Source organism: Chaetura pelagica, unplaced genomic scaffold (genome assembly GCF_000747805.2).
Source record: "Chaetura pelagica isolate M959 unplaced genomic scaffold, ChaPel_1.0 scaffold404, whole genome shotgun sequence".
Classification (NCBI taxonomy): Eukaryota; Metazoa; Chordata; class Aves; order Apodiformes; family Apodidae; genus Chaetura; species Chaetura pelagica.
In genome coordinates, this window is record NW_009952975.1 from 263,871 (window position 1) to 279,897 (window position 16,027).

At 46.0% G+C, this 16,027-nt stretch overlaps 1 protein-coding gene and 1 pseudogene across 1 annotated transcript in view; one reads left to right on the plus strand and one right to left on the minus strand.

The window, feature by feature from the left end:
- CSMD2 (CUB and Sushi multiple domains 2) overlaps window positions 1-16,027 on the minus strand; it is a 260,285-nt gene that overhangs the window by 168,631 nt on the left and 75,627 nt on the right.
- LOC104387566 lies at window positions 3,210-3,518 on the plus strand (annotated as a pseudogene).

Consider the following 16,027-nt stretch of genomic DNA (forward strand, 5'->3'; position numbering starts at 1 on the left):
GCCAGAACATGCTTTAAACTGCAGTAATGGTGTTCACAACTTCAGGGACACCCAAAGGAGCTCCTCCTGCAAGAACCGTGCTGCTCTGCATCCCAACTGCTTTCCAGCCAAGCTCCAACAGGAAACATCAAACCTGTTAAATCAGTGTCTCACCTAGAGATGATAAATAAGAACAAAGGAAGACAACTCCCACATCTTACCTAGGGCAAAATGATCTTTTTTTGCTTTGAAAATGCTCTAATTAAGTCTTTTGGTCTTTTCCAAGCCACACTCCTGGTACCTGTTCATGTACACACACACACAGCCCCTTTCCCCCCAAAGCCTTGAAGCCCTTGACCCCCAGGGGCTGCCCAGGGCAGCATGTGGACTCCAGCAGTGAGGAGCAAGGCAAGAACAGCCCATCAGAAATGCAACAGCCAAGAAGCTCCCATGCCCCAGGGCTCAAAGAAACTCACCCCAAAATAAAAAGCCAGGTTGCTCAAAGAGAGAGAGCAGAGCTTTGCTGTAAACACTGACAAGTGAAAATAAAGACTGGGAGTTTTAGAAGGCCCAGAGTATCTTTCCTGTTCTGCACTTGAGTAAAACCCCCAGCAAACCCAGTGCACCTTGCTGTGTTATCAGGAAGGGACAGTCTCTCTGGAGCCACAGCTCCCTACAAACTCACATCAGATAACTCTCCCTGCTTTATCGTGATGTTCCCAACTGATCACATGTGACAGCAGTGGAAGGGGGGCAGCAACTACCCCGCATCCCTTCCTAGCTGTCCTCAACTCCAGAAGCACCAAGACAAGTGTGAAATGTTTTCCTCAGCTGAAGGAAGAGCTGAGCTGCAGAGCAGGCAGCAGGGCAGGACCCTGGGCTGCCACCTCCAGCAGGAGCCCTAAGCAGCTCAAACTGCTCAGCATTAGCAGCACATCCCACATTTGTCTTCCCTCCCAGATGTTCTTTATTTGTATTTCAAATTTGATAAATTAAATGCATTAAGAGTTTTCAATTAACGTGGTTCAGGTGCTTTTAGGGGCTCTTGCTCATCAGGCAACACTTCAATTTCCTGACTGGGTAATTCCAGCTACTGACATTTGTATAAAGTAATATTTTAAACGTTTATTAAATTAATATAATCTTCAGGCTTAGAATTCAGTGTCCACAGAACTGCTCAGCACACAGGAGCACACATCAACCCCCCCACACATCCCCATGCTGGGGAGGACACAAGACTCTGTCCCCACACTGGCCCATGCTCATTCCAGCCCCTCCAATCCTGAGATGCCTCTGAACAGAGCTGGCCTATTTTGATGAATTATGTAGGTAATTCAGCAACATGAGCAAACATTCTATTGAATTCAGATTAATGGCCTCAATTCAGAGTGAATTTTATAAATGACCTCAGCCAAGTGGGACACACAGAGTCTCATGTGCATTTTAACACAATGCACTCCTGAAGGCAATTTCACTGAATATCATCAATTCCACATTTAAATGAAATTCCAGGGGAAGATCTGGAAAGAACACAGATAAATGAGGCTAAATAAACCAAATCAGGGAAAGAGCAAAAGAGTTTTATTTGTAGCTCCTGAACTCTGGGAATTGGGGAATCTGCAAAGTCTCTTAGGCCGAATTATTGAGATAATAAAGCACCTGCTGAAGAGACCTCTGGATGCTGTAATGAAATTATTTCATTGCCCTGGAATAATCACAAATGCAGGTTCTCTTTTGAGAGCAAAAGAAACAACGGAAGGGAAAGTGGGATAGATAAATGGAATGCAAATGACCCTCTCTGCTCAGAGAGAAAGCAAAAAAGAGCCGTGACATGAAAGGAGCAGCCTCCTGGTACTACAAACAGGCTGAGTTTGTTCCAATTTTATTTACTGTCGTGGGGTCACTTGAAAACAATGGAGAGAAAACACAGAAGGGGAATAGACAAGCATAAAAGCCCCACTGCATTTAAGTATTTTTTTCCAGGCTTGGTTTTGCTACAAGCTTCTACAGAGCCTGATGAGTCCCCTGCCCCGACAGAACTGGACGGTCCAGCAGCACCACCAGCCCCACCAGTGGGGATGGGATCACACAACCCAAAGTTGTCTGAGAGACACGTGGGGATGTCTCCCTGCTGCCAGCCTTCTGTTCCCCCACCTCTGCCCTCCAGAAAGTCCAGTTCTACAGAAGCAGGGGCTGTTTCATAATTTAATACTTATGCAATCCACTACACATGAATATTTAACACGACTGGGAACTTCAGTAAGTCATCTTGTACTTACATTGAATGGTCAAAATTTCAATTTGTTTTATTCATACTCCTGTACTTAGCCACAAGAACTCTGAAGGGGGCAGAAAAGCAGCTATTGCCTGGAAACAACTGATTTAAGTTTTTAAAAACAAGCAAAGAAAACCAGGGAAATTTCTCTGTTTTATTCCCAGACAAACTTGCAGAACCTTATTACATTTTCTATTACTACAATGTAATTAATGAAGGCTTTTAAACCCTCAGAACCTTTCAAATTAATGAAAAGTCCACCCAAATAAATTAGACATGTAGCCCAAGAGCTGTGGGTTTAAATTACAGTAGTTATCCTGACAGGAACCAAGCAACAGCTGTCACATACAATTATTTTTAGGGCTGCTACTAAACCATTTTCACATTATGAGCTGCCACCTCTCAGCAGCTAACAGCAGCTTCACATTTTATCATGACAAAAAATTAGAGCATCCAGTTATCTCCTTGGGGGTTACACTTGTTTCTCAAACACTGGGCAGTGAATGGAATGAAACCCCAGTGCCCAGAACCCTGGGATGACATCACAACAGCCATGACATCATCCTGGCCCTTGGGGCAACAGAGTTGGAGGAACCAGACCCAGCCGGAGCCAATTGGCTCAGAGGAGCTTTGTGTCACAAATGGTGTTTGCACCATGAGTCCTCCCCAGGCCTCCCCACCCCAGCCTGGAGCACTGGCACAGTCTTCTCTTCTCTCCTTCTCTCCCCTCCTCGTGGCAGGACAGACATGTAGCTCCAACCAGGAGCAGAGCAGCCCAGCCCAGCACTGCATGGCCTCACCTGCTTGCAGGCCCCGCAGGAGGAATCGCACCGTGTGTCTGCTCTACATCTCCATCAAGAAGTCCAAGGCCAACCAGAAGCCTGAGGCTGGGAGGAAGGCTTCGGGGAAGCCTTTGAGAAGACAGAAAGGGGCAGAGAGAAAGAAGCAAAGAGGGATGGCAAGGAGAAGCAGAAGGAGCTCAAGGAAGAGAACATCAAGTCATCTAAGGGGAGTGAGGAGAAGACAAAGAAGGCAGCAGAGGAAGAGAGTTTCCTTCACTGTGAGGAAGAAGCCACCGTCTGCTTTCTTCCTCTTCATGGCAGAGCATCGCTCAGAGCTGCAGAAGTCGCACCCACACTGGTCAGTGGCACAGACTGCCCAGAAGCTGGGGCAGCTGTGGCACAGCCAGCCAGAAGAAGACAAGCGAATGTACATGCAGGAGGCTGCCCAGCTGAGGAGGAAGAGACAGAAGAGAGTACCATAGGTTGGGGCAGGAGCCAGGAACAGCCAGGTGAGGAGCTCACAGCAGAAAATGTCTGAGCAAAAGGAGGAAATGAAGACTTTGATGGTTTGCTTTGCTGGTCAGACCCTCTGCAGCTTCATCTCCTCACCTGTGCTACTGCAGCTCCTTCTGAAGCTTCTGTAGAGTTCATAGGCCTTAATAAAATAACTGCACACACTAGACAGCCATGATTTTTTACACAGGGTAATAATGTAGAATATAGTTGGCTCTCTGTTGATGGCAACATGAGAGCTTGTGCAGCCCCGAGATGGATGTTTCCTGCTTATCCACAAAGAAAATAGCAATGAGTCTTCTTTGCCTCCTCTCTCCTCCAGAACATGAGTTAAAACATGCTCCTTCCACCAAGGAGGAATTCTGTCATAGAAAGGCTGCTGGCTCATGTTGCTTAGCAGCTCCAGTGAAATAACCAGCAAGCACTGCTTGGGCAAGAGGTTATCTGGCTTGTCATGACATCTGGGCAAAGTCTGCACTTTGGAGAACAGGTCAATTGCTTTCTGGGCCTTCTGAAATTTTTGCTCTCTGTATCTCACTCAGTGCTCCACCAGATTGTCTGGTCCAGCAGCACAGCCCCTCTCACTCTGCTCCCTGCTCATGTGCTTTACATTTCTTATTATTATTGCTTTAAAGGGAAAGAGCAGAAGACACCAGGCTGCCTTGTGCAGGAAGCTACTGCTGTCTTCCCAAATGCCCTTGCCCCAGGTTTACTGGCTAGTTTTTTCTGAAGTTAAAATTTCACTCCAGGCTGAAAAGTGCTGAGGTTTAACCAGTCTCTCCTCCAGTCAAGATAAGGCTTCAGAACCAGTTCCTCTGCCTGACACAAAAGGAAACAGTGAAAGATGCGGTAACAGTGGGATGCTCCAAAACTTGCCCACATCCTCCAGGATGGAGCACAGCCTCAGGGTCCCACAGCTAAACACCACCCTCTTAACTTCACCCAGGGAAACACTGCAGCTCAAAGTCACAGGCAAACTGGACTCCAAAGATGTGCTTGTCCCTCATTCCATAGATGGATTTTGTGATGGTCTAAGCACCACCTACTGTAACACCTGGAGATGAAGTCAGTGGTCAGCAGCTCTCACTGCTGGGAAACTTAAAAATCCAGGCCATGGCCCTAGTAAGCTACTAGTATAAATGCTGACAATTTGAAGTAAAAAGTAATACTCTGCCATGACTTGGTAGCAGAGTGTTTAAGTGAGCAGGGACAAGAAATATCACTTTAATGGCTCTCATGCCTGCATGGCCGCTAACAGCTTGACAGTAGCCATCAATTAAAATCTATTCCCAGCTGCACTGGTGATGGCCACAGCAGACTGTACAGCTATTTTTGTCACATTAGAAATATGAAGTGGTTAAAGAAGCATAAAAAAGGCCCCAGATATTACCCATCCAATTATGCTGCTAACGGAATCTTTGCATCTTCCATTCTTCCCCTGGCACACTTCACAAACAACTGGCAAACCCAGCTCTGCAGAGTTGGCCCAACAGGTTCCACTTTGTTTAGCACGTCACAGTCTGCTCATGAGAAATGTCTTCAACTATCTGCACTACTACCTCAAAACACACTTCTTTACCAACACACCCCCCCAGTACATTCCCAGGTTGACCACTTCTGCCAGCCTCTTCAGCTGAGATGCAGTCTGAGAGGCTGAAGGACAATTCTGCCAACTCAGACACAAGAAAATTCCCAGAATAATTTATTTATTATAGCAAAACTCCAACTGCTGTGCAGTTTATTCAGCCCCTTGGCTGCATTAGTGTCCCCAGGGGGTGATGAGTGAGACCCCACAGCAAACAGCAGCTCTGGGCTGTGCCCATCAGGGGAGGCCCTCACTGAGGTCATGGTGACCCAGAAGGGTTTTTGAGAACAATCCATGGCAGCCAGACTCCAGCAAGCTTGGCAGAGACCTCCCCCAAAACTCTGCTTAGTCAGGACCAGATTAATTCTTCACAGTTTTGAGAGGTGGTGGGAAGGGCCCTGCCATGAGCTCATTGAGATGTTACAACCTGAACACTCTCACAAAAATAAAAAACTGGAAGTGTTCTTTGCTCATTAATTGGCTGGCAAAGAATCTTTTTGTCTCAGACAATTAATAACCTGCTTTTTGTCCACAGCTTGATTTTAATATGACCAAAAAGCCACCAGGTTGCTCAGAAGCTCAAAAGCACCAGGACTGGGTGAGGAGAACATCCCCTGTTGCTTCTCAGTCCCTCTTGCACCAAAGCCCTGACTGAGCTGGTGCCCACCCGTGCAGCTCTGAGCAGCAGCACATCCACCACCCCTGGCAGCTCTGATTTAGATAAAAACCTCTGCAATAACAAGCTCATCCTCTGCCTGCTGGTACAGCTCAGCAGAGCCCTGGGCTGGGGCTGCAAGATGCTACAGTTAAGAGCTCCCCCATGTCCAGCTCTGCCCAACAAGGAAGCATCTGGAGTGTATTTAGCAGGGGTGATGCCTGGTATCCTTGCAGCTCCTGGTGAGAGGGCAACTTCATTCCCAACTGGAGTGAACATAATGAAACAGGTCTTCAAGTGGCCACTCCCACCCAACTGCAAGCCCATCTGTTTCTTTGATTTGATAATAGTTACCAAAAGAGCAGGTGCTAAGTTATTAGAAGTGCAATTACAGCAGCAGTTTGACAGAACTGATTTTGTCTTTCCTAGAATTCATCATTTAGATTGATAAAATAAATATTTGCTTGTGCTCTTCCCAGCCTGACATAAAACCACAGCAGATATGTTCAGTCAGGCAGACAGATGAGACTTGAGATTCTCTCAGGGGATGATATTATGCATAAAATACCACAGAATATGAACAGGAACAATATGGTTAAAATACAAAGTTGTTTTCTGCATGAAAAATAAAAATTTCCTCAGACCAACATTTAGGAGACCACAACCACTACTCAAGCTAGTATTAAATACACTTAATAAATTGCTCCATCATTTTCACTGCAAAAAGTTTTACGCTTCCTAGAACAGCAAATAACAAAAAAGTACTCAGAGAAGTTAAGTAAATTAATAATAGATTAAATCTATAAAAACCTACTTGTGAATTCACAGCACGTTGGAGGACTTATTCAACAGCAACACAGGGATGGCAGAGTAAGAATCTCACAAATACCCATTACTGTAGATTAATTTATTTGGATGATTCACCATATTGGGTAGATCCTGAGGCTGAAGATCCTAATTCCTGGGCAGGTGCACAGAACAGCACTGGGATCAGGGGATGCCCTCGTGTGCATGAGAACAACACACAACCCCTGGGTTCCAGCAGGGCTCCCATCTGGGGGAGAGCCCCAGGATGACCCCCTTCAATGACACAGAGCTCATTACTTGACTCAGCCCTGGTGCTGAATGAAGCAGAGCCCAGAGCCACCCAGCACAGCTGGGACACTCCAAACATTGCACCTTCCCTGCTGCACCGGGGGAGCAGCTTCACCAAATGTCAGCTCTGAGGGCCTGGGAAGAGTTGAGCCTCAGGACCCCAGAGCAGGAGCCAGACCAGGCTGTCCCCTCCAGTGACCAACACAGGGAGCCTGGGGAAGATGCAGAGGCCTCTGAACACCAGAGCAGAGAAAGTTGCCACGACAGCAGGACCAGGACTGCACAAGGGTAAAACCTCCCTCTCCTGCAGCCTGACCTTAGCACAACCTGAACTCTTCCCACTGCAAAAACTGTTGACGGCTCAAAAGCACTGCCAGTATGGCAAAAGTGGATTTTACTTTTTTTTTCCAGACCTGTCCTCCATGTGCTCTTTGCTGCTGTAGCACTTTCTCTTCTTTTTCCAGATTCTCAGAGGAGAACAACCTGCATCTTTTCCCAAGCAGTGCAGGTTGTGGCACCGGAGCCAACTGCTCCACGCTTGCCTGTCATCCTGCATTGCCAAGTGTTTGATCAGAGAAGAAATCCTGAACCACATGCTCACCTCTGAAATTAGACTATCACAGGATTCACAGAAAGGCAGCAGACATTAAAAATCCATTTCCTGTTGCAAAAAACCACTCCATCTTCACACAGTCCTTAACGGGGGGCTAAGAGTTTATACCTTAACCAGAGAACACCCTCAGCAAACCTTCAGAAAACACAAAACCCAGGGAGCAGCTGACAGACCAGATGGGCCCATTTAGAGGGTCCTCAGTAGGGTGGAGAAATGGGCAGAGCATCAGGAAGCCCAAAAGGAACTGCCAAGGATTGCCCCAGGAGAGGGGTGACCCGAGGCCAGGGGCTCACTGCCTAGAGAGCAGCTTTGCACAGAAAGACCTGAGGGTCCTGGTGGCCAAGGCTGAATGTGGGCCAGCAATGCCACCTTGCAGCAGGCCAACATCATCCTGGGCTGCAGCCAGGCCCTAACTTTGTGAAATCTCACCTGTTTGATATGGCCTTGAGCATCTCCCTTGCAGGACATCAAGGAGCCAGGGCACCTGAAGCACTGACACAGCAGGTGGACTTACCAAGCAACCCTGCAGCTTGACTACTGGAAGCAGGAACCTGTGTTAACAAGTTTATTAGCAATGCTGCTTGTAAGTCAAAGCTTGCTGCAGCAATTAGAGCTACACAGCAGTCAAATTTGCAAGGAAATTACCAGAATTAGCCACAGTTTAAATGAACCTTCCACCCTTTCAATCAATAAAATGCCATTAACAACCTATCCCAAGCTCTACATGGTTTATCACTTTGGAGCCCAGGTAGAGCCAGCAGCCTGTTCAAGATAGGATCACTTGATTGTATTAAACTTTAATTCAATACAACTTTGTTGGCAAGAGTCATACAAACCACAAACTCTGCTAACTCCAACACCATCGAACCTGCTACAGGAGCTTCAAAGCTCTGCTGAGGGCAGGCTCAGGTCTCATCTTTATTATGAAAGCCTCGTACTTGGAAATACTTCCCCTTACTTTTACTGCTACCTATAAGCTGTGTAAGAAGAGGATACCAGGGAAAATATTGAAGGAGAGGGAGAGACACGAAATTCACAATTCCAAGCACGTCTCAGACTGGTTTGTCTCAGTTAAGGAAACCACAGAACTTCAGGGTGAATGTCAGGATCCAGCCTCCAGTCCCTCTGAGACTTTCACATCCCCAAAGCAGTTGTAAGTTGTCTTAGCAGAGAATTTAGAAGGAAAAAAATTTAAAATCCAGTTTGAAATCTCCTCAGCTTCAAAGCAGCAAACACCTTGGAGCCAGTGGAGGAAAGCAAACACCAAGTCTTTCTCAAAGCTGCACTGCAGTCTCCCACAGATGGAGAAAGGTGGATTCTTGAGAATTTGGCATAAAAAGCAAAATAATTGCTCATCTGGCAACTTATTAAAATCAGAACCTGCATAAAGAAAGAAGAAGAGTGCCAAAAGCAAAGCAGGCACTGGCATCCACAGAATCTATTATTTTGTCCCTTTGGACTTAATTAGTTTGAATTTACAAAGAATGGCACCCATAAAGATGTTAAACATCCACAAAACTTCTGTTAACTTGCTTCAAAATTAATTTTAATTGCAAGCACCATTTTATACATATTCCAGGGTTGCAAAATTTAATGAGTCTTTTCTTCTTCCCACAAAACTACCAACATATTAATTTAATGCTGAAAATCTATAGCTCCATAAGAGGCCTAAGAAAAAAAAATAATCAATGGCAACATGATCTGAATAGTAATCTCATGAGGTCTGGTCACCTTGCAGAGCTTCTTGTTGGGGGGCAGTGGGGACAGGGCAGACAGATACTGAGCAGCAACACACAGACCCTCCTGCTTCAATATCTCCTGGTTTTGAACTGTTATTTTTAGGAAGAACATGACAATATTGCTGGTTAGGAGCTTTTTCTTTTTTAAACTGGAGATGAGGCTCAAATCAGAGTGTGCATTAACTGATTTTAAACAGACCAGGAGACTTTTATTGTGAGCTCTTCTCTACCTGCAATGGTTGTGCAAGCACAGGGAAAGCAGGAAGGGCTGCCCAAGCTTTTCAGAGTGGATGTTCCTACAGGCAGGAACCACTTCCCACACTGTGTCTAACCCAGCCCATTAACTGGAACAAGAAATCAGTCAGGCTTTTAAAAGCCTTGTGCTTGGGTTGGAATAAGAGACTCGTGCACTTCTGGCACCACTTAAAAGCAGTAAAATGCAAACCCCATTAATGCCTCATTGGGCATCAGACCAGTGCTCCCCCAGCATCCCGGGGTGCAGCAGCACAGGGATGCAAAGTCCACCAGGGAAGGGAGGCTCAAGGCCAGTGCTGGATCCCCCTACCATCCACACCAAGCAGGTTCAGAGCATTATGAAATGGTTTGGGTTGGAAAGGACCTTAAAGATCATCCAGATCCAACCCCTTGCACAGGCAGGGACACCTCCCACCAGCCCAGGTTGCTCCAAGCCCCATCCAACCTGCCCTTCAACACTGCCAGGGATGGGGCAGCCACAGCTTCCCTGGGCAACCTGGGCCAGGCTCTCACCACCCTCACAAGAAATAATTTCTTCCTAATGTCCAACCTAAATCTCCTCTCCTCCAGTTTTAATCCATTACCCCTTTTTCTGCCACTACAAACCCTTTTCAAATGTCTCTCCCCAGCTTTCCTGGAGCCCCTTCAGGCACTGGAAGGTGCTCTAAGGTCTCCCTGGAGCCTTCTCTTCTCCAGACTGAATACCCAGGTGCTCAACACCCAGGCACCCAACCAGCTAAAACAGCACAGGCTGCCTTCAAAACATCTTTCAGGATCTTCCTGTAGTTTTCCCTTCCCTTTGACTTTGAGGCTTCAGACATTCCAGTGTGTGGCTTTAAAAACCAAAGGATATTCGTTCAAAGTCATACAAAGCATCTGTGACTGGGTAAGAAATAAAAATCCCATCTCCAAGCCCTGTCAGGCTGTTCTGAGCACAGGGCTCTGCTCCAGGATCAATGGTGTTAATTTATTCTGTTACACTACAGAGCAAACCACCTTATTCCAGAGTTCCTTCTTGCCAGCTTCCAGCCTGAAGCACTTTTATTTTTTCCCCCTTTTAAGAACAGCTGACTTATCAAAAACAGGTTTTTCTAACAGAAAACCACAAGCTAAGCCACATTATTGTAATTGATGCAATTAATTACTTTTATGCCTTTCTTTTTAAGTGAGATCTTTAATGCAGGTAATTCTGACTAAAAGAGGTAATTTGAACTGCTCCAACATTTAAAAGACGATTATAAAAATTAATTTAGAAAGTGCAGCATGAAGGGGCTGAAGGAAAGAGTCCACAGATGGGTATTTCCCCCGTGCTCTGAATGGAAAGTATCAAACCATCCTGCCTCTTTACAAGTGGGGAGAAGGCTGAGCAAGTGTTCAGGTCCTCAGCACAAAAGGCCCTGGCAGCAGTTCACAGCAGTGGGGCACTACAGGCACAGAGTGGCAGCTACTCCTGTTCTGCCTTTTTGGTCTTAGACAAAGCAAATGGTGGAGCATTGTAACCCCTCTGGTTTTCCAGACTCTTGGAAAATTCCAGCTTACTGTGGCCAGGAACACAGTCATTAGACATTAGCTGTTGACAACGTTTTGCCTTTTACAAATCCTCTGGTATTTACCCACGCCCTGGCATCTTCCCTAGCTCCACTAGGAATCCAGCCACAAGAGAGGTCCCTGCAAGGAAGAATTAAAACATTCATACTGTATAACAGCCAAGAATGTCAAAAACAAACTCAGCATGAGCTAAAGAGATCAGGACCTGCCCTGACAAAACAAAATCCTGCCAAGAAGCAGCAAAATCTACTGTCCACATGAATCCAAAGCCATTATTTCCTTCCCTCGCTGGGCTTTGGGAAAGCTGATTAGATCTGTGTACACAAGATATCAAAGACATTAAGAGGCAAGATATTTAGATTAAGTGTTTGTATTTAATAAATGATATTATGAGATTTGCAGCCCCTGTTTGAGTGAGATGGAAAATGTACCTGTGCCAAGACCCAGCAGGGGCAGCACCTCCCAGTGCAGGACAAAAACCATCAGGTTTTGCAGCACACAGAGATGCAATAAAACTTGCCAAATTAGTTCTTTTCCTCTTATGTGCCCCACCGGAAATCATTCCTATTTCTGCCTGGGAGCCCATTCTTGATCCTTGGGCTCAGGATCAGGTTTTGGATTAACTCCTTGAAGCAACATAAGGCTCTGAAAGGAGCACCTGGCCCCAGCCTGGGGACCCACCACCCCACACCTCAGCCAGGGTTTCACTAGGAGATGCTGTATCATTAACCAGTTCTGAACTGCCCTCAGGCCTTTGCCTGCAGCTGCCCCTGTGAATAACTCACTTCCAGAAGCATCACACAGATCTGGAACAGAAAATAGCCTCTGCTTATCCCGTCCATTACTGATCCTTGCCAGGGCACCCTCAGTGTGTTCCAAAGCAGCAGCTCAGGCTGCAGACACTGGAGCATGAGGCAGTTTTCTCACTTGAGCTGAAAGGTTGTTACTCAGGGACAAAAGCCCCCTGAGACTGCACTCCAGGCATCAAACTGCAGAAGTTTGGCTACATAAATATATACATCTGTATGTTTTAGTACTCCATTGCATTTGTTAAGGCATGTCACACATCTATAGATACATCAAGATGTATCTTGAATGCAATGGACTTGGGTCAGCAAACACTTGTTCCTGAGCACTTCTTCCATTTCTGTGGCTGCAGTGATGGTTATGTTAACACTTTATTTTCTCTCTCCTGTTGAGGGGGAACTGCACCAAAAGACATTAGCATTTCTCTCATCTTTGAAACACTGAAATTCTCCTCCACTGCCTTCAGAGATCTCTCAGGGGTGGCTTCCACCTGCAGCAGAAGGGACCCCCAGAAGCACAGGGGAACAAGCAGTGCTGCTTTCACACCAGGAGCAGCTGCAGTGAACCTGGGGAGGAAAACCCAGCAGGCCCAGATCATTTACAATACATCTTGTGAAGCAGGGGACAACTGAAAACAAAGTACTTTGATTCTTTAACACAACTTGTAAACACAAGAAAGCACCCATGGACTGGTCCACAAAGAAACCCCAGAAGGAAGAGGTCTTTGAAAGCAGAGACCAGCTGCAGAGTTGTCTCCACTCCTTCCCTTTGAAGTTGCAGATAAGGGTGAGCAGTGTAAAACAGGACTATTATCAGTGCTGGCAGACAGATTTTGACACACAAATGCAATTCCTTCAACACGTTCCTCTGCAAAGAGAGGCCCCCTGCATGTGCACATCCCCAGCCAGCTTGAACAGCAGTGAAGCCTTGCACAGAACATGACAGAAATTGGTTTCTGAATGAGAACCAATGCAATGGGTGAGGCAGAGGCAGCTCCTGGAAGCACACTTAGGTGCAGTCAGTGCTACTTCCCACCATTTGGCCAAATCCTTGCTTATACTGGGACAGCTCAGTGTCCTGCTGTAACAGCAGAGGAAGAACCTGTTCTAATGAGGACCCCAGATGTCCAGCTTTCTACAGCCTGTGACACCCTTTGCATTACATAAAAGCTGCTACCCCTGCCAAATACAGGTATTATTCAGCATTTTGCAACCTGTCTGGTCACTTGTGTTGGCTCACACCCAGAAGGCACTCTTGAGATAACCAATATTTCTTTCTCTCAGCTTTCAGACCATTGTGTTATACTCATTTGCACATGACCTGCCTTTCAAAAAAACCCTTCAGCTTGCAGGTATTGGGTGTTCTTGCAAACAAAGTCTGTCTTCTTCTGACTTTTGCAACCAGGAGAGAAATACTTATTTATTCCCTTTTAGTAATCTTTAGGGATTTTACACACACACACTACAGACCACACAGCAATAGCCTCCACCAAGGGTTCTTTCTCTGCCTCAGTGGTGGCCAAACACCAAAGAAGGACAATTTGAGATAACAAGGACAATTAAAACATGATCAGGGTAATTTTCAGCCTACAACCATCTTCCTCCTTGGATTAAAAAGATTGCCTGTATATTCATGAAATGCTCTCTACTATCTAGCAAATAGAATTAATCATATTAATGCATGGAAAAATAAGATTAGCCAGAGAGCAGTGTACGAAATCTAATCATGTTTTATTGAACGAAACGTAAGTAGGAGAGGTCATGAGGCCCTTGCATTGTCATTTGTCACCAAAGTCTCTCTCCCTGCCACGTTCCTGGCAGCAGAGCAGTTCAGGCTTTGGGAAGCCCTGAGCAGCCCCCTCTCTGGGGAAGGACAAACAGCCAGGAAGAGTTCTGTGCTCTCTGGCCACGCTGCCACTTCTGGACAAAGCCCTTGGCTGCTGAGAGCTAGCAGCCTGTACAGTATTGTCCTCAGCTGGGGTACAGCTGATGTCTTCCCCTCCCTACCAAAAATATATGCCAACCTATGGAACACCTTTAAATTCCACTTCACCCTGATCTGCCCTTTCTTCCTGAATTTCCCATTCAGTTTATCTCTGCAGTGCAACAGGCTAAGGAGCTCTAGGACAAGGTGCAATATGACTCTACAGAAATGACTTTGTGCAGAGCATTATCAGTCCCTTAACTTCACTTCAAAACAGCAATCAAGGTGCTCAGAAATTATTTGCATCCACTTGGGAAGCAATCAGCTCTACCTCTCCACTACCACCAGGAACCCAGCCATCCTGAGCCAGCTGCCTCCCATCAGGGAGAAATCAGCTCACTGACCTACAATTCCTGTTCTTTGTATCACAGATTCATATTAAAATAAAGCCTGGAGTGTGTTAGAGCGTGTGGCACAAAGGCTGGAACATCACAGAGCCCTGGCACAGGAGGGAGGCAGGCAGGGAGCAGCACCACTGCCCCAGCAGCACCCAGAGCTGGGCTGCTTTGACAAACTCCTCCAAAAAACCCACCCTCTACAAGAAAAAGGGGGGCTGCAAGAAGACATTCTCCCACCAGAGCAATGTTTTACAGCTTTCAAGCCTTTGTGGAATTTGTTTCCAATTAAAAGCACTATGAATGCTTTAAAAAACAGAAAATTAAACTGCACCAGCCAAAGCAGGAAGTCTATTTTCCAGATCCCAATGAAGATGTAACTGACATTTCAATAGGGATTTCAAAAGCCACTTCATACATATTTTTTTATTCATTCCCAGTCCTACAGAAAACATTACCATGGAAGAAAAGCATCTGAACATTACAGATAAAGTATCCATTAGTTAACTAGCTCTTACAATAAGGAAGCTTAATTCATTGCACAGGAAAAGAAAACTTTCACAGTTGCATTATCTTGGCTTTAACCAGTGACGAAATAAGTTATTTCAAGACACACAATTCCAGGCTTCAGCCTGGTGCCTGCACCAGGGCAGGATAATGCTTGTCAACTCTCAAATAAAAGCAATTACTGACTGGAAAAAATCAAAAAGGAAGTGGCAAGTGTGAGATGAAAATCATTTTAAAGCAGTCATCAGGCAATCTGTTCTGCAGGATCCCTGCAAGGAGCAGCAGCTGCAGGGAGGGCTTGTTTATCTTAATGCCAAGTCTCGAAGACTCTTGCAAGCACCTTCCCCCCACCCCAGACTGGTAGCAGCAGCACCAGTATAACCAGTAGCATCCGATGCAGACCCAGGGCTCCTGAGCTGCAATATGGTGGCAAGAGGATCACACTTTCAGTGACATTGATTCATAAGCCCTTCAGAGCCAAAGTCTTTCCATTGACTTCAGGAGCCATCGACTGAGGTCTGAGATGAAAATACACCTTGAAAGCTCTGAGACAACTATCTAAGGATCAGAAGCTGCTTTGATACAAAGGAAGTAGGTTGGTTCATTAGAAGCACATAAAGGGAACAGCTTTTCACCAGCCAACGTTATCATCCTCTGAAACCCTGACCCTGAAGAACACAGGTACTCTAATCTCTTCCTGGTGGAGCACAAGATGTGCCACAGATCAGCCTGGCCAGGGATGGAACAACTGGCATCAAGGGGGAGCACAAAGCAGATCTTGCAGAGGAGAACTTGAGCGAGTATTAGAAACCACTTAGCAGATAGACAAGGGTGGTGAGGAGGAAGGGTCAACTGCAGATAATGACAAGGAGAGAAATAAAGTCAGCAGCATTTGAGAGGAGCTGCTGAAACACAGGTGATGTTCTTGCAGCCATTCCTCCCCCTAACTCAGCTCTGCAGAAAACAGCAACACTCTGAGAACTTCTGAACTGCTTTTCCAGAAAGCACTGGTGTCTGAAAGGGGTGTCCTGAGTTCAGCTCCAGAAAGGAAGATATTCTAGAATTAAGCAGAGGAACCTGAAATTCCAAGGTCCTCAGTTGTCCTCCCAGGCTCATGGTCCCTTTTGGTTGCACCCATTGCTCAGCCATTTGCTGTGGTTGCTTCTGAAGCAGAGAAAGATGCTCGTGGTGCCTTCACCTCAGACTCCATTGTGCTAAAAAAGTAGTGCAAAATAACACACCTGCACTTGTCAAGACAAGCTCCCTTCTAAGGAAGGTACAAAGCTAAAACCAAATTCTACCCAAAATAATTGCAAAAGTAGTCCTGGGAAGGAAAACATCCATGCAAGGTGAGCA